Source organism: Mycteria americana, chromosome 1 (genome assembly GCF_035582795.1).
Source record: "Mycteria americana isolate JAX WOST 10 ecotype Jacksonville Zoo and Gardens chromosome 1, USCA_MyAme_1.0, whole genome shotgun sequence".
NCBI lineage: Eukaryota > Metazoa > Chordata > Aves > Ciconiiformes > Ciconiidae > Mycteria > Mycteria americana.
The window spans coordinates 212,348,078-212,362,755 of record NC_134365.1 but is presented as its reverse complement, the minus strand read 5'-3'; positions in this window follow the sequence as shown (position 1 = coordinate 212,362,755).

Genomic DNA, 14,678 nt, shown 5'->3' with positions numbered 1-14,678 from the left:
TCACAAGACTGAGGGAGCTGATTCACGTCACTTGTGGTTTGTCTGAATCGTAGGAATGTTCCTTACAACTGAAATAGTATTACATCCGAATTCATAACTCTTCCATCCCAGAAAACATCCCTGGCTGGGATGGCTGGGGATTCACTCCCCTTCTGTTTCACCTTAGTGCATGAAAGGCTTCATATACTACATTATCCTGGGAGCAGATCAGAGGACAAATTGTGATGGCAAGACTTATTTCCTGCAATTTTGGAACAGATAATGAGCTGTTTAAGATTTAAAAGCTCTCCCTCTCTTACAGTATCGAGTGTGAAGGGCTGGCTGCAGCCAGGGCTCCTGCAGCTCTGTAGCAGATGCCATAGGTGGGCTTCCCTTTTCCTCCTCCTTGACCTTGGAGCCACAGACTCCACAGAGAAGAGAAGCCGGAGGGCTTTCTTGCATATCTGAACAGAGATGGGAATTATTATCCCACTGAGCTCACAGTACTTAGCCTCTCATAAAGAAAAATGAGTTACACAAGACTGTATCTTAAGTCTCCAGTCCCAGTTCTGTCCCTTTGCTCTTCTGACATGAGATAAGCTGACCGCTGAAATCTGGCCCTCTATTACACAAGTATCAACCCAACATTAGCAAACCCAGGGGAGACTGGGGGAAATGGCAACTGACTTTGAAGTGACCTTTTCTAGTACAATAGAAATGCTTTGGTGGACTATTCTAAGTTACCTGGTACTGCTCCACTCCAGGTTCCCCCAGCTGCAGTGCCTGCCTTTGCTCTACTAAATCACTTCACAACAATTTTGGAAGAAAGTGTTGTTATATAAAGACATCCCATTTGAAAATGACTATCCTAAACAGTAAGCTTTAATTTTCAAAGCTGTCAATCTCCTCCATTTCATATGTGGTAGGCACAAGAAAAGATAAAAAAGTAGGGTTTAGATCCTGTTTTCTAATACTTTGCTTCAGAGACAGTATTTTTCATGTCGTCCTTGTTTTCCCTCTTTCTTATCTGCTTCTTTTTTCCTTTAAAAAAATCTTTTCACTTTCAGAACATGAATCCTTCTCTCTTTTTTCCATTGTTGCTTGTCACTTGAACACTCACCCAAACAGACTCAATGTGGTACTAGCTCTCTTTAGTAAATCCATGTTTCATTTGAACTGAACTACCGTTCCCTTATTTAAAGAGTTAAGCTTCAATTTGGCTAAGACAAGTTGATGACATACTAAAAGAGGCATACTGCAACTCTCCCCAAAGCTGCAGGAAATTCAGGTAACAGACAGTAACTTCTCATTTCAAAAGTCTTCTCATAATAATAATTTTTGATTCTGATAGAGAGAAAAAGATGCATAATTAACTCTCTCTGCTTATCTGTCTTCCATCACATTCGAGTATATTGTGTAGAACTCCACAGCTTTATATACTGCAGCACAGCCTCATCAATAGCGATTACAGTTCCTTGCCTGTCTTCAGTATCTTTGTTCTGCAGTGGATCTGAAACACAGCTAAAGCTGAAAGAGCTACCAGCAATGGCACATGAGGACAAAAGAACAGCATGAAAGCCTTAAATAAGCTTCAATACCATAACAATACTTCTCAACAGCAAGGCCTGTCAATATGAAGCTCTTAAAATGCAGTTTAGAATGCTAAATAATAGCCTTATCCCCACAAGCAACACATATAATACTGAACTGAAGCAACTGCTAACTTCAATAACTTCTAATTAGAAATGATTGACTTTTCGCATTAAAACCACTTTTATTTTAATAGGAGACTAATTGTTTTCTTCCGAAAATGGTTTTCTTTACATACTTCTTTGGTTTTCTAAATAATCCCCACTCCAAACCCGAACTTATCATTCTTTTCTTCCAAGAATCAAATTTTATTTGAAAAGTAAAAATTTCGAACAGTCAATTTTAAGTTATAATCTTGAGTAAGAAAGCCATGTCCAAATTGTTTTACCCATTTCTGTGTATTACAAGAAATCCTTGTTCAGAGGCGAGAGTTCCTTGTGTCTCGTTATTTATTCCTCCTCAGGCATCTGAATTTCACATCCTCTATGAAATCATTACTGTTGCTAAAGCAATGTGTAGTAGGTTTTGCACTGCAAACTCTGGATCCTCTCATAGAGTTTGGCCTCACTCCTGTTTATCTGCTTACTTAATTGTATTAGGTATGGTAAGTTCCATTTCCATCTAATTTCACAAAAATATTTTCAGTACTGTAACCGGAGATGGGATTTGATACCAGTCTGTTAATATGTCCCAAAAGGTAAGGGAGAGGTGATGACATTATTTCAGGAGGAATTTAATAGAAGGCAAAAGAAATCCTGACGAACACTAGTCAAGTGATGCTTGATACAAGAACCTTTTGTAGGTAAAGACTGAAAGATGTTTGAAAAAGAAAGGACATAGAACAAAGCAGCAGAATCTGTACTCCCAGCTACACTAGATTTCAAGATTTTTCTAGTAACACTTAACAACATATCTTGTCCCCAGTTGGTGTTCCTACCTTCCAAGTATTTCTATCACATATGCTTTGCTAGGTTAAATGTTACAAGGGAAGATTGATCTTCATGGCACAAAATAATCCCTGCCAGGCACCAGGAATCAATGGTTCCTCTTTTACCTTTAGATGACAGATGTGCATTCAGTTGTCTTGCTGGCTAGAAAAGGCTTACTGAAGGAACCATGTTTCCTGCTTAGCATGCTGAATAAACTGCTGTCTCGCCATGAGATACAGAGGAAAACTGCTACCATTGCAGAACTTCTTCAGTGGAAAAAACAAAAGTGGCCAGCAAACAGAAGCTGAGCCATGTGAAATGCAAGGTCATTTGTAGATTGGAAAAATATTTTGCCTTGAAGCTTGGCTTACTATTTGCTTTTCATTTAAAAAAAAAAAGTTAAAAAACAGGCATAAGGCACATTATCCTATTTCTGATTTATAGATAAAGAATCCAGGCACAGAAAATTCAGAGTGCCTTTAGTTGAGTTATAAACTAATTCTAACTTGCATGTGTCCCAGTGTCTAGTTCAGTGTCTAGTATATAAGACCTTGGTTCCTCTCAGGAATCTCCCAAAAAGACTAATGTCCTTGACCACAACTGGAGGAGAGGGGGAGAGGGAAGAAGAGAAGGACAAGGAGATTCCAGTTAGTCCCTTTATTAAATGCTAGAGATGCTCCTTCTCAGTTCAGTGAGAGCAAAAAGCTATTCCTGAACATATGCTGAAGACCACATCAGATGTGGGACATGATATTTATTTATTTGCTACTTAAAGACTGACAGTATGGGAGGTGGATTCTTTTTTATAGCCCTTAGTGAACAGACTGCTGCAATCCAATCCTCCCCTTGTGTCTCCCACAACTACCATCGTCATAGAGAGAATAGCAGTAGTCATTGGTCTTTAGACCTCACACTGTGTTTCTATTCAGAAAAAAAAAAGGAAATCAAAGATCATAGTAATATTTAGATAGGAGATACTGTTTTTTACATCCAGAGCCCACAGGCATCCAGGAAACACAGCAGAGAGGGTAATCCTCTCTCACTGGGTCAGCAGACTGGTTTACTGGTCAGGGAAAGTTTAGACTGCCTCAACACAGTGTAAATGACACAACATCATCTGTGAATAATATTATCCCATGGGGAACATGTCTACCAGTCAAAAACATCTATCATAGAATGACAGGTCAAGTCAACAAAACTTGTGAAGAAGAGATCATCATGAATATAAAGAGTGCAACTGCAGCAAGACTTCTGACTGGTGTTACACAGCTTGCACAACTCACACATCTCTCACATGCCTATGCCTGTCAGCCCTGGTACCTGAGTAATTTCCCACATGGGAATGCTGTGATGTTCGGTGCTGTACAAATAGCAAAAATACTCCCTTTGTCTCAGAAAACTTCCTATTGTATTGTACCATTTCTGTTCTCTCCAAACTTAGTGATAGAACTTCCCCTGGCTTTGCTCAGGTTAGAGCAGATGTCAAGCCATGTAGGATCTCAGGACATATAGTCAGGAAGAAGATCTAGTTCTTTAAACTTGACTTGCTATTCTTAAACTGACCTAAGGCAGACTGATGCCAAAAATGGCTTCTCACCTTAGTCACACAGTCCTGACTTCTCCCTTGGAGTGGCACTGGTTTGGCTGCATGGTGAATGCAGAGTGTTGTGAACACCAGAGGGATTATTTTCCATTAGATCAGCAAGCTGTTTGCCTCACCCCTCAGCTGCATAATCCCCAAAGTGAAGCAGGATAGCAGCAAGACCATAATCCTGGCTGGGAATGTGGGGAAGAGGTGGGAAAAGTAGGAGTGAACAGGACTCCTTCATCAGTAGCACAGTGCGATCACATAAAGCATAACGTGAAGCCACATTGTTGGTCTCAACCTGCTCGAAGCACATAGGGAAATGTTTAACCACCTTTGAACTCCTGGTATCTAGGGCTTGTTTTACCTCCACTGTAAAACAGCGTAATCCCTAGGCAGAACTAATTATGCTCATCTGATTGCAGTACACATTATCTATCCTATCAACATCTCCCTCTTAGCACAGTCTCTCCCACTGGAATCCCAGAAAGGCACCACAGTTTTTACATTGCATGATCCAGAGTCCCTTTCCACATGGAGCACTGTAACAGTTTAAGAAGAAAAAAAGGTTCTGACTATATGCTCATACTTTAAAAATTCCTTTCTCTCATGAAGCAGCAAAATTTTGGGAAACAACATTTATATATTATTTAGGAGTCAAACACATATTGAACTCAGTATGACTTAGACTGTGTAAGTAATTTTAAAAACTGATCTCATGAACATGTATGGGGGCAAGAACTGTAGTTGTGTAGGACCAATGGCTAAGCATAACAGTGAAAAACAGCAGGAAGGAAAAGAAAGAAAAAGCCAGGATTTTCTTTTTTGTTGTCGCAGTAACAGAGGGTAAAGAAGCCATGTGCAAAATCTGTTCAGTTTAAAAATTTTATTTGATAATATTTGTGGCATCACTTTTCAAAGAGAACAAATCATAAAAAAATTGAGGAAATTTAATAGCTTTTATAGGTATTAAAACTGGGAGCAATTAATTATGTCTAAATGTGCCTGAGTAAATGTTCTCCCTAACCTAAAGGAGGCTTGCGGTGCTGGGGTTTAAAGGTCATTGGGGAAAGTAAGAACTAAGAATTCTCCTTTGAGCAACAAGGTCCTTGAGTAATCCCATATGCTACATGAACCACTGTTAAAAGATGAGAAATAACCAAAGAACAGGTGCTATTGCTGGAATTGTGGGGTTTAGATGAAACAGTTGGAAGCTCTATTAACTGTAACAGAGCAGATGCAGCTGGGCAGAGTGCCTGGCTGAGCAGGAACAAGATCACAGAATTACAGAATGGTGCAGGTGGGAAGGGACCTCCTGAGATCATCTGGTCCAGCCCCTTGCTCAAAGCAGGGTCAGAGAGAGCAGGTTGCTCAGGGCTGTGTCCATTCAGGCTTTGAATACCTCAAGGATGAAGACTCTAAAACCTCTCTGAGCAACCTGTTCAGGTCCATTACAGTTAAAAAAAAAAAAAAAAACAACCAAAAAACCCAAAAACCTTATTTTAAAATGGAATTTCTTGTATTTCAGTCTGCACCAATTGCCTTTCGTCCTCTCATTGATCACCACTGAGGACAGTCTGGCTCCATCTTCTTTACTCCCCCCCATCAAGTGTGAGTACTCCTGCCACTTTTGCTTGCCTTTCTGCACATCAGGATGCTCCATTCTTGAGCTTGGAGGAGGTGATCCTTGAAAATCAAGCAGCTCTCCTTGACCCCTCTTCTCTTCAAGACCATCTCCCATGGAAGAGCTCCCTGTAAAGGCCAAAGCCCTTCAAGTCCAGTTTTGTGATCCTGCTTTTTGCCCTGCTCACCCCTCTCAGGATCCTGAACTCCACCATTGCAAGATCACTGCACCCAAGCTGTTCCCACCTTTCACATCCCTGACCTGTTCTTCCTTGTTTGTAAGTATCAAATCCATCAGACCATCTCTCATCATCAGCTCATCAATCACTTGTGTCAGGAAGTTGTCAATAATGCACTCCAGAAACATCCTGGATTGCTTGTATCCTGTTACCTTGTCCCTCCAGCAGATTCTGGGGTGGTTGAAGTCCCTCATGAGGACCAGGGTGTGCAAACATAGGCTTCTTTGCTTTGTCCAAAGAAGGCGTCATCTGCTTCTACCTGATTAGGTGGTCTGAAGCAGGCACCAACAACAATGTTGCCCTTTTTGGTTTGTGCTGTGATCCTGACCCATAAACTCTTGACTGGCTCCTTTCCTATCCCCAGGCAGAGCTCCATTCATCACCTCTGCTCTCTCAAATAAAGGACAAATCCCCCTCCTTGCCTCCCAGCCTGTTCTTCCTAAAGAGCCTGCATCCATCCATCGCAGGACTCCAGCTGTTTGAGCTATCCCACCATGTCTCCGTGATCCCAATGAGATGGTAGCCCTGCAACTGCACACATTCCTCCTGTTTTTCCCTATGCTGCATGCATTATTGTACAGGCACTTCAGAGAGGCACCCACTCATGCTGTCCTGTTCCCAGAAGAGGTATTGAGAGCTTACCCTATCATCCTTTCCTGTAGGCACTTCTTTCTTTGTGTATGTACACCTGGAGAGGGACTTCAACCCTGTTTTGTTTTTTCAGTGTCTCTTCTGTCCAAATCATCTGTACCCTTTGCTTGCCAACCTGGCCTGCCACTTCCTCACTTGACTGTGGGCTGTATTCTCCCTCCCCTGTCATTCCTAGCTTACTTAAGGGTTCAATAACTTTATGCAAGGTAATTTATTCAATCAGTGAGCTCTTTAATAACAATTAGTGCTCAATCAATGAGTAATCCAGGACCAACCATGCACACAGTACTGTCTCTATGGCATTTCATAAATGCCAGATTCAGCCACCTGAATTTAAAAATAGGATAAGAGCCTTTCTTTATCCTTATTATTCCTTAATATATTTTGTTCCATTCAGTCTTTAGAAATTTCTGTGTTTGCTTTTGCAAGAACACATTGCCATTGTGTCTCTACTAGGCCATGAGAAACATCGAAAGCAATTCTAAAAACAGCGTGAAACTGTTTTGGAAACATTGCTTGACTCATTCAGAGTTTCTGTTCTGAATCAGTTCTTCTCTGTTGTTTCCTGTTGTGAAGAACTACACCCAAACCGGAATCGCATATGCAGTTACAGATAGAGCTCTCCTTACATATGGACTTCCACATGTGGCAAGTTGAGGGAACATGCTGCAAGCAGTGAAATAGATATGATTGGAAAGCAGAGCGGTGTCCTGGTCCAGTAGCAGTCATTCTGCTAAGACTGAGATAATTCACTTCAAATGTTCAAAATTAGGAGGAAGTTTTGCACATGGCCTTACGAACTCTTCTGGGTTGGACCAGAGAGTCAGTTCTTGCAGTGGCTCTTGCAGTTTGACTGTCCAAAAGGTCCTTGATATATATAATCCAGTGAGAAGCTGTTGTCACAGCAGAGATACCTGCTGTTAGTAAATATCACTAGGCACCTGAATTAAATTCCAGCTATCAACAAACAGAGAAAAAAGATTTTTTTTTATTTAACTGATCTATCTGTATCTAGGGGACCTATCCTGAAAATATTTCAGCCGGAGGTTGAATGGGGATTTCTCATGTGGACAAAAGTACTTATACACTTGGATTTGCGCTTAGACTTTTTCAGCAGAATGATTTGATTTTTCAGGGCCTTTACTGATCTTAGAAATATCTTGAAAAAAGTTGATCAAGTCTGAAAAATTTCATGCTTTGGAGACTGCAGTGGTCATAAAGGACCCAGGCAGACAGTACTTCGCACTGAATGCTCTTGCATTTCACAGCTATTGTCAAAACCCTGAAATATTCATATGTTTATGCTCTACTAATTATCATCCTTTAATTATTTTTAACAATCTCTATCAATTCCATTTACTGATAGAAATGAGGAAAAGATCCTTGCTGTGCTGTGCTTTTAGTCAATTTGAACAGATAAAAAAAGGTGCCCAGGGCAGAGGAGAAAGGAGGAATTATTTCTCATCAAGTCAGAGGCTGAATGAAACCTGAAAGGAGAATGAGAAAAAGGAGAATTAGGCCACAGGGCTGGCTTCTTCTGACAGAGGAATCTGGGGGCAAAAACTTAACTTGGAAGCAGCTCTGACAGACCAGATGGAGGGTCAGGACTATTGCACTGTTGGTTTCTCTGTCAACAATTTCTATGTGTGCAGGAAGCTCAAACCAAGATGGGAGAGGGAGAAGTCATCTAACATGGTAAGAATCATTCTGTTTGTGCTTCATATTCATACAGAATACCCCAGAACCAACCTCACCTGCTTCTGCATTTTTCAGATTGTCCCAAGGAGGACAGCCATTCAAGAATGACCCTCAGAGACCTTGTTTTCTTTGTACTCTTCCTCCTCCTCTTCCTTGCTTTCACTCCAGCGAAGGCTTTTCTGCCAGAAATAAAGTAAGGGGCAATGGCATAAGTGCTCAGAGAAAGAGTCCAAGAAAGGGGCAGTATAGAATAGCTGTCCCCATGGTTATACATTCACATCTTTCAGCAGTTTAGGAATTCACTGAGCTGGAGATTGCATCTGGGCCAACATTATTGCTTTAAATGTTGCAATCACTTTTTATTGCTTTAATCATTTATACATTAAAAGCCCTATGGGGTCCTCAGCGCTAGGTCAAAGGATAGTTGCAATGCTTGCGCCCTGTTGTGGGGATGCAGCAGCCAAAAGGAAGTATACCTGAGTACCCAGCAGAAAAGAAACATTTCAAGGCAATATTCATCTGAAGGCTTTTAAGGATGGAAAAAAAAACCCAACCAAACAATATTTTGCTGCTTCACAAATACTGTGCCTGTTACAGGATATAACAAAATGTTTAAGCAGCATATAAAACAATAACAGGATACAACACATCATTATAGGAAAATATTTGGAACATAATGTGAAATTGCAGCAAATCCCATCCCTGCCACCACTCACTCTGTTCCAGCCATCATCATAAAGATATTTACTCTACATAAAGGCAGTCAATTCTTGATTTTTCATAAGTGCATTAGCAGCTTGCACAATAATCTAGACCAGATTTCCTCCCCAACACCATAGGCTGGAGAAAAGTCTACAGAAAGCCCATACTTCCTATATCAGGCCATGTCAAACTGCTGAAGAAACCAATTTACAAGATTTACTAACTCAAAAAAAGATGTATTAAATATGTTTCTATAGATTAATTTAAATAAGCTTTGTATTAGCTACATCCTTCCTTTCTTGAAAACACCCCATGCCACTGTGACTCCAGATTACTGAGAGCTGATCCTAGCCATGTATAAAGAACATATTTTTAGCTTTTCCCCCCTCCTACTAGGAAAGGGGAGGACAATTTCAAGATAAACTTGGTGGTCTACTTCAAATCCTCTCTTAGAGCTCCAAAGTCTTAGCAGTTAAACTGTTTTGCTGTGCGGTACTAGAAGTGGGAGATTTGGAATGACCAAATTATACAGTCTTCCTCTCTGTGTTTCAAATGTATCTGACTAGGTCTTGCAACCAGCTCGTTATAGAGAGCTGGATTAACATGCTTTTACACTTTTTATGACCATTGACTTGTAATTATCTCTTTATTCAGTATCTCCAAAGCTATCACAGTTTTTACTCAACACACAACAGGAAAAGAGATGCAGTAAAAATTAGTTACATGGGTAAATCACAAAAGTGAGAGAGTTCTTGATCTTCAAGTCCCCAAATCATCAGATTTAGTACCATAAAAGTACAGAAAAATGATGACAAACGTAAGGAACTACTTACATATTAAGAATGAATTTTTGGTTGGAAAATTACATACTTCAAAGAAGACATCTCTTAAGTCTATAAAGCCAGCAGTGACATGGAAAAATGGTAACTGTGGAATGATTGTGCATTGGCTTTTCCAGTACAAGAAATAGGGGCATTACATGGAACAAGTAAATGGAAAGTTCAAGCACTGTTGTGTTTCTTCAAACAACATGCAGTTTTTCAAGCTGTGGAATTCCTTACCACCGGATCTTGTGGATATTAAAAGATTATATGGACTAAAAGAAGAATCAGATAAATTCATAGAAGAAAAAAATCCTTCAAATGATGATTAAATACAAAACACCGACTTTGGCTCACAATGTCCCTAAGCCAAAACGTCTAGGAAAGGTATTTCTAAGGAAGCGTCAATTGTCATGTTCTAATACCCTGCCTACATTTCTGTTATTAGAGGCACTATGACAAGCAGCACGCTGGATGAGGTAGACTTTTGTCTAACCATGTTTTGACCATTATAGTATTTTTATGTGCTAATACAGTTAAAGAACTATGCAGCTGTCAAGATACCAAACTGGGTCCAAGGAATTAATACACACATAAGTTCAACATGAGACCAAGATAATTCTATACTGGCAACTGGAAGCTAAGCAGGATAACTTAGGATATCTAAGTTGGCATAATACAACTGTGTTAAGGCAAATCGAATGAGACCATAGAGATGTAGTCAATACAGGGAATGGACTTTGGACAGCTATTCAAGTTAACTTAAAATATGCACATACCTTTAGACAGCTGAATAGTTCACCAGATCACATCATTGGCTAAACTGGGGTGTCCATAGCAAGAGCTGAATCTCACCCCTAATGTTACAAAATCTACCACAGAGAAAACTGGACGTCTTCTCCATTTAAAATTCTTCCTATTTATTAGACAGACACATATATCAATAGATGTTGCACTAAATAATTTGAAAGGTATGCTTTTTAAGCAAGATGCCCTCTCTAGAGATTCATATAGAAAAATAATCTTTTTAAGCCTATTAGAGAAGAGAAAGGTGTATCTCTTCAGGCACTGTTAGATTTTTGTTAAGATGTGGATAGAAACTGGAGAAATGAAAATCTGAAAATGTACTTAGGATAGAGTCAGTCAGGTATAGATTTCTTAGAACTGTAAAAATAAAGTTGTCTAGAAAAAATCCAGGCACTGATGCCCTATTAGTTAAAACAACAGTGAAATATTTCTTTAGAAGGTTGCTAATGGGATCTGGAAAGTGAAAACCCTGTTCAGGTAAATGCTGGACACAAATGGAAATGAGTAAGACAAATAATTCTCTTTGCCTTGACTCACTTTTTAAAAAATAAAATTACCAGAGGACAATCTTTTACAGCAGTTTCTTGAGAATGATACCAAAACTGAATACCAGCAAGGAATTGAATGCCTGTGTCAAATATGCTTTTGCACACATAGATTCCACTCAACTATATCAAAAGCCTTTTACGTAGAGAGAAGTCATCAAACCTCAATTTTTTTTTTTTTAACTGAGAGGAAATAAGCTTTCTTACACTGAGTAGTAAGTCACAGTGGCATTGGGACAACTGAGGGGTAACCTAATTTGTTCTATTTTATTTAGGCAAAAGAAGTGTGAAACCCAAATATTCAGCCATATTTGCTGGATGTATGAGAGAAATTTGGGATCTTTAGGGCTTTACTTTTGAAAGTATTCATATTTGAGGAAATCACCACTTGTAGTGAAGTTGTTCAGTAAAAATGCAAGAGGAGTTAGAGCAAAAAGCCAGAACAAAAGTTATCAGCCATACCAATCACCAGTAGTTCAGCTCCAAAGTAGGATATTTTTTTTTTTTTTCAGTTTGGATCGGCAAACTAAATACTTTCCTTTAACCGTATAGGTTTCCTATACTAATCCAAGCATTCCTTCACAAAGACAGAACTTAAAATTATTTCCTTATGGAATTATAAAGCCATAGCTATACAGACTTTTTCATACATAATTCAAATAAAGCAGTATTTTTCTATCATCTCAAACTTCTCTTAACAGAGCATATTGATGAAGATGGGCTTTTTGCTTCTAGCCAATGTAGCTAACATTGCTGGTTCAGTAATTTGTTAAAAGAAAGAAATTATTCCTAGAAAAAATACTGGGTGTTTTTTACTTTTTGTCAATCAGAGCAAAATTTGACCTTGACAGCAAGTACTGTAAAGTTATTTTAGAGTCAAGACTCAGGTTCTTTTATCCTTCAGTTCTAACAGACTCTTGACTTTTTGTTTTCCACAGGCATGAGATAATAGCTCCTCTAAGACTTCGGCTATCTCCCAGAATAAAGGAGCAGAACTGTTCCTAATGATATTTGTCTGTGCAAACAGTCTGTATTGATTTTTTTCAATAAAATGTGGAATGAGACTTTCAAGTAAAGCTACACTCATCCTTCAGAGTTTCTTGCTGTTCCAGCTGGGAATTTTATCTAAAACTAAACCATGTGAGGTTACTGACAGTGTCAGGATTAATTACATGGTCAACTAAGTGTTCTAAAACAATAAAAAAAGTTTATATGTAGAAAAAAATAATTGTGAGAGAAAAAGAAAAAAGTATCTTCATAGAGCTTTCTAGTTATCTACCTGCCAAGCTCTTCCTTGTTCTTTGAAAAGATACATGTCTTTGTAACTTTTATGCTAAAGTCACCAGTGCAAATCACACAGTCCCACATTCTTAAGAATTCCTCTTGCAACCTCCGTCCTGTTTATTTTTCTTCCCTTACCACAACATATGGATGTGTTATAAACTACCTTCTGCCTGAACACAAATGCAGCCTAACATCTTCCCTTGGTCATTTCTTATTGAAAAATCTTGTTGCTATCTATTTGTCTGAATATTTTTCACAGTAATTGAGTTTAATATTAACAATTCTTATACTATCTTCACTTGCTAAATCCTTGCTTATCAGTCCTTTAGTCTCTTCTGTTCAGGTTAGCTCTTTGATTTGGTTCTGATTAGCAACCTTGTATTCTACATTTCTTTTAGCTAAACCCACTTCCTGTGGGTCACCACATCAAATATTTTTGGAAAGTGCAGATGGATTAGATATATTTCCTTTGCCTAGAAAATATATAAATTTATCAAAGATATCTATCAAATTAGTCTCATATGATTTATTCCTAAAATTCTTCCTGTCTATTCATCTGAATGGGATTAGTAGGTTTTAGATTTTTACAGTCAGAATATACAAGCATGTTTTCTGTTTCTCCAGAAGACACCCTCATATTTGCACCCCAATATTTCTCAGCCAAATTTGAAAGAAGGCTTTAGGCCTCAGAAGTATGAAGTTCTAGCAAGTTTTATGACAACTGGTAGGTGGGATGGATATAGAGGAGACAAATCTATTAAAAAATCCCATGTTATTGGATCTGCTTCTCCCAAAGCAATCTGCTCTGTCCATGGTAACACACGTGTTAAAGTTCATGTTTTAGCAGACCTAATTGTCTCATTGTGCCATTGTGACTGTGCTGCTTCCGTGCTTGGGGCAATGACTGGGTTGAGAACCTTCACCATACAGAAATCCTAGAGTCTTTCCACACTTAACTTCTCCTTAGCCAAGCTGCTTCTCGGACTATCCGAACAATACAATTGTCATTTGCCTTTCGAAATCAAGGACCTCACATTCAGACTAACTTTCTCTTTTTGTCCTTTTTTTAAAGGATTTCATTCAATGAAGTTGGATGAACTTGCAATCCCATCACTAGAATTGTAGTGTAATCTTACCTAATGTATAATCCCATCATTATTGACTGTAACCAATATTATCTTGTCATATTTTGTTATGTATTACCATAGCGATCTCCCTAGAAAAAAATACCTTTAATAATGTGATTTTATGTGTTTCAGAAAAGCTTTTTGATGTATAAACAATCATTTTTATGGATGTGGAAACAAATGTATCTGATTTTCTTTTATATTGAAGAGAATACTTCCCTCAGTTATTCCTTATATAGTTAGGGAACTCCAATTAAATAATATTTATTTACCTCTTCTCCTCTAAACTTTCCATATCCTCATTCCCTTTGAAGGTCTGTAGGTAGTTTTCATCGTCTGTGATGGAAATCCAGGTGCCTCATATTATTCAGCAGTTTATTATTGCTTTAAACTAACATCACAAAAAGTTAAGAGAAAGAAGAAAAAGAAAGAACACCCCCCCCATGATCCAATTTAATCTGCAAATGACATTTAAATAGGCAAAAAGCAAAGATGTAATTTTATCAAGATTCAGAGATGTTTTATTACTTCTCTTGTGATAAAAGCCAGAGGCTTTCATCATGTATGAATGCTCCATTGTGCTGAATGCTTTACATAGCATAATGAAATGTCAGGCCCCTTTGCTCTTCTATATTAAGAATTTGTTAGAAGGTAATGTAAGGATCATCCAGATTCTAACTCCCTATGCTAGCAACAAGTATCTTGAAAATTTATTGACTACTTCAGTTTTAAGGCTCCTCTTATTAACAAAGAACTGACATCTAACAAAACAAAAGACAAAAGGTAGATATTGACAGAGGAAAGAACAACAAGAAAAAATGAAGGAATCTTATAGCAATCTTAGTACATAAGGCCTGGCATTCATCTTATCTCACTTCAGATAGTTTAGTCACCCAAAGATGAACTCAAAATCTAAGATTTTCTTCACAGCCAATCACAAGAAATCAACATATCTAGACTGAGATTCATGGGAGTCACTTCAATAATTTGAACTCTAGTATGATGTGTTTTACACCATATCAGTGCCCATATTTCTTCATAAAGCAAGTCTAAAATGACTAGCTCAGATTAAGGGTATGTATACATTCACATATATGT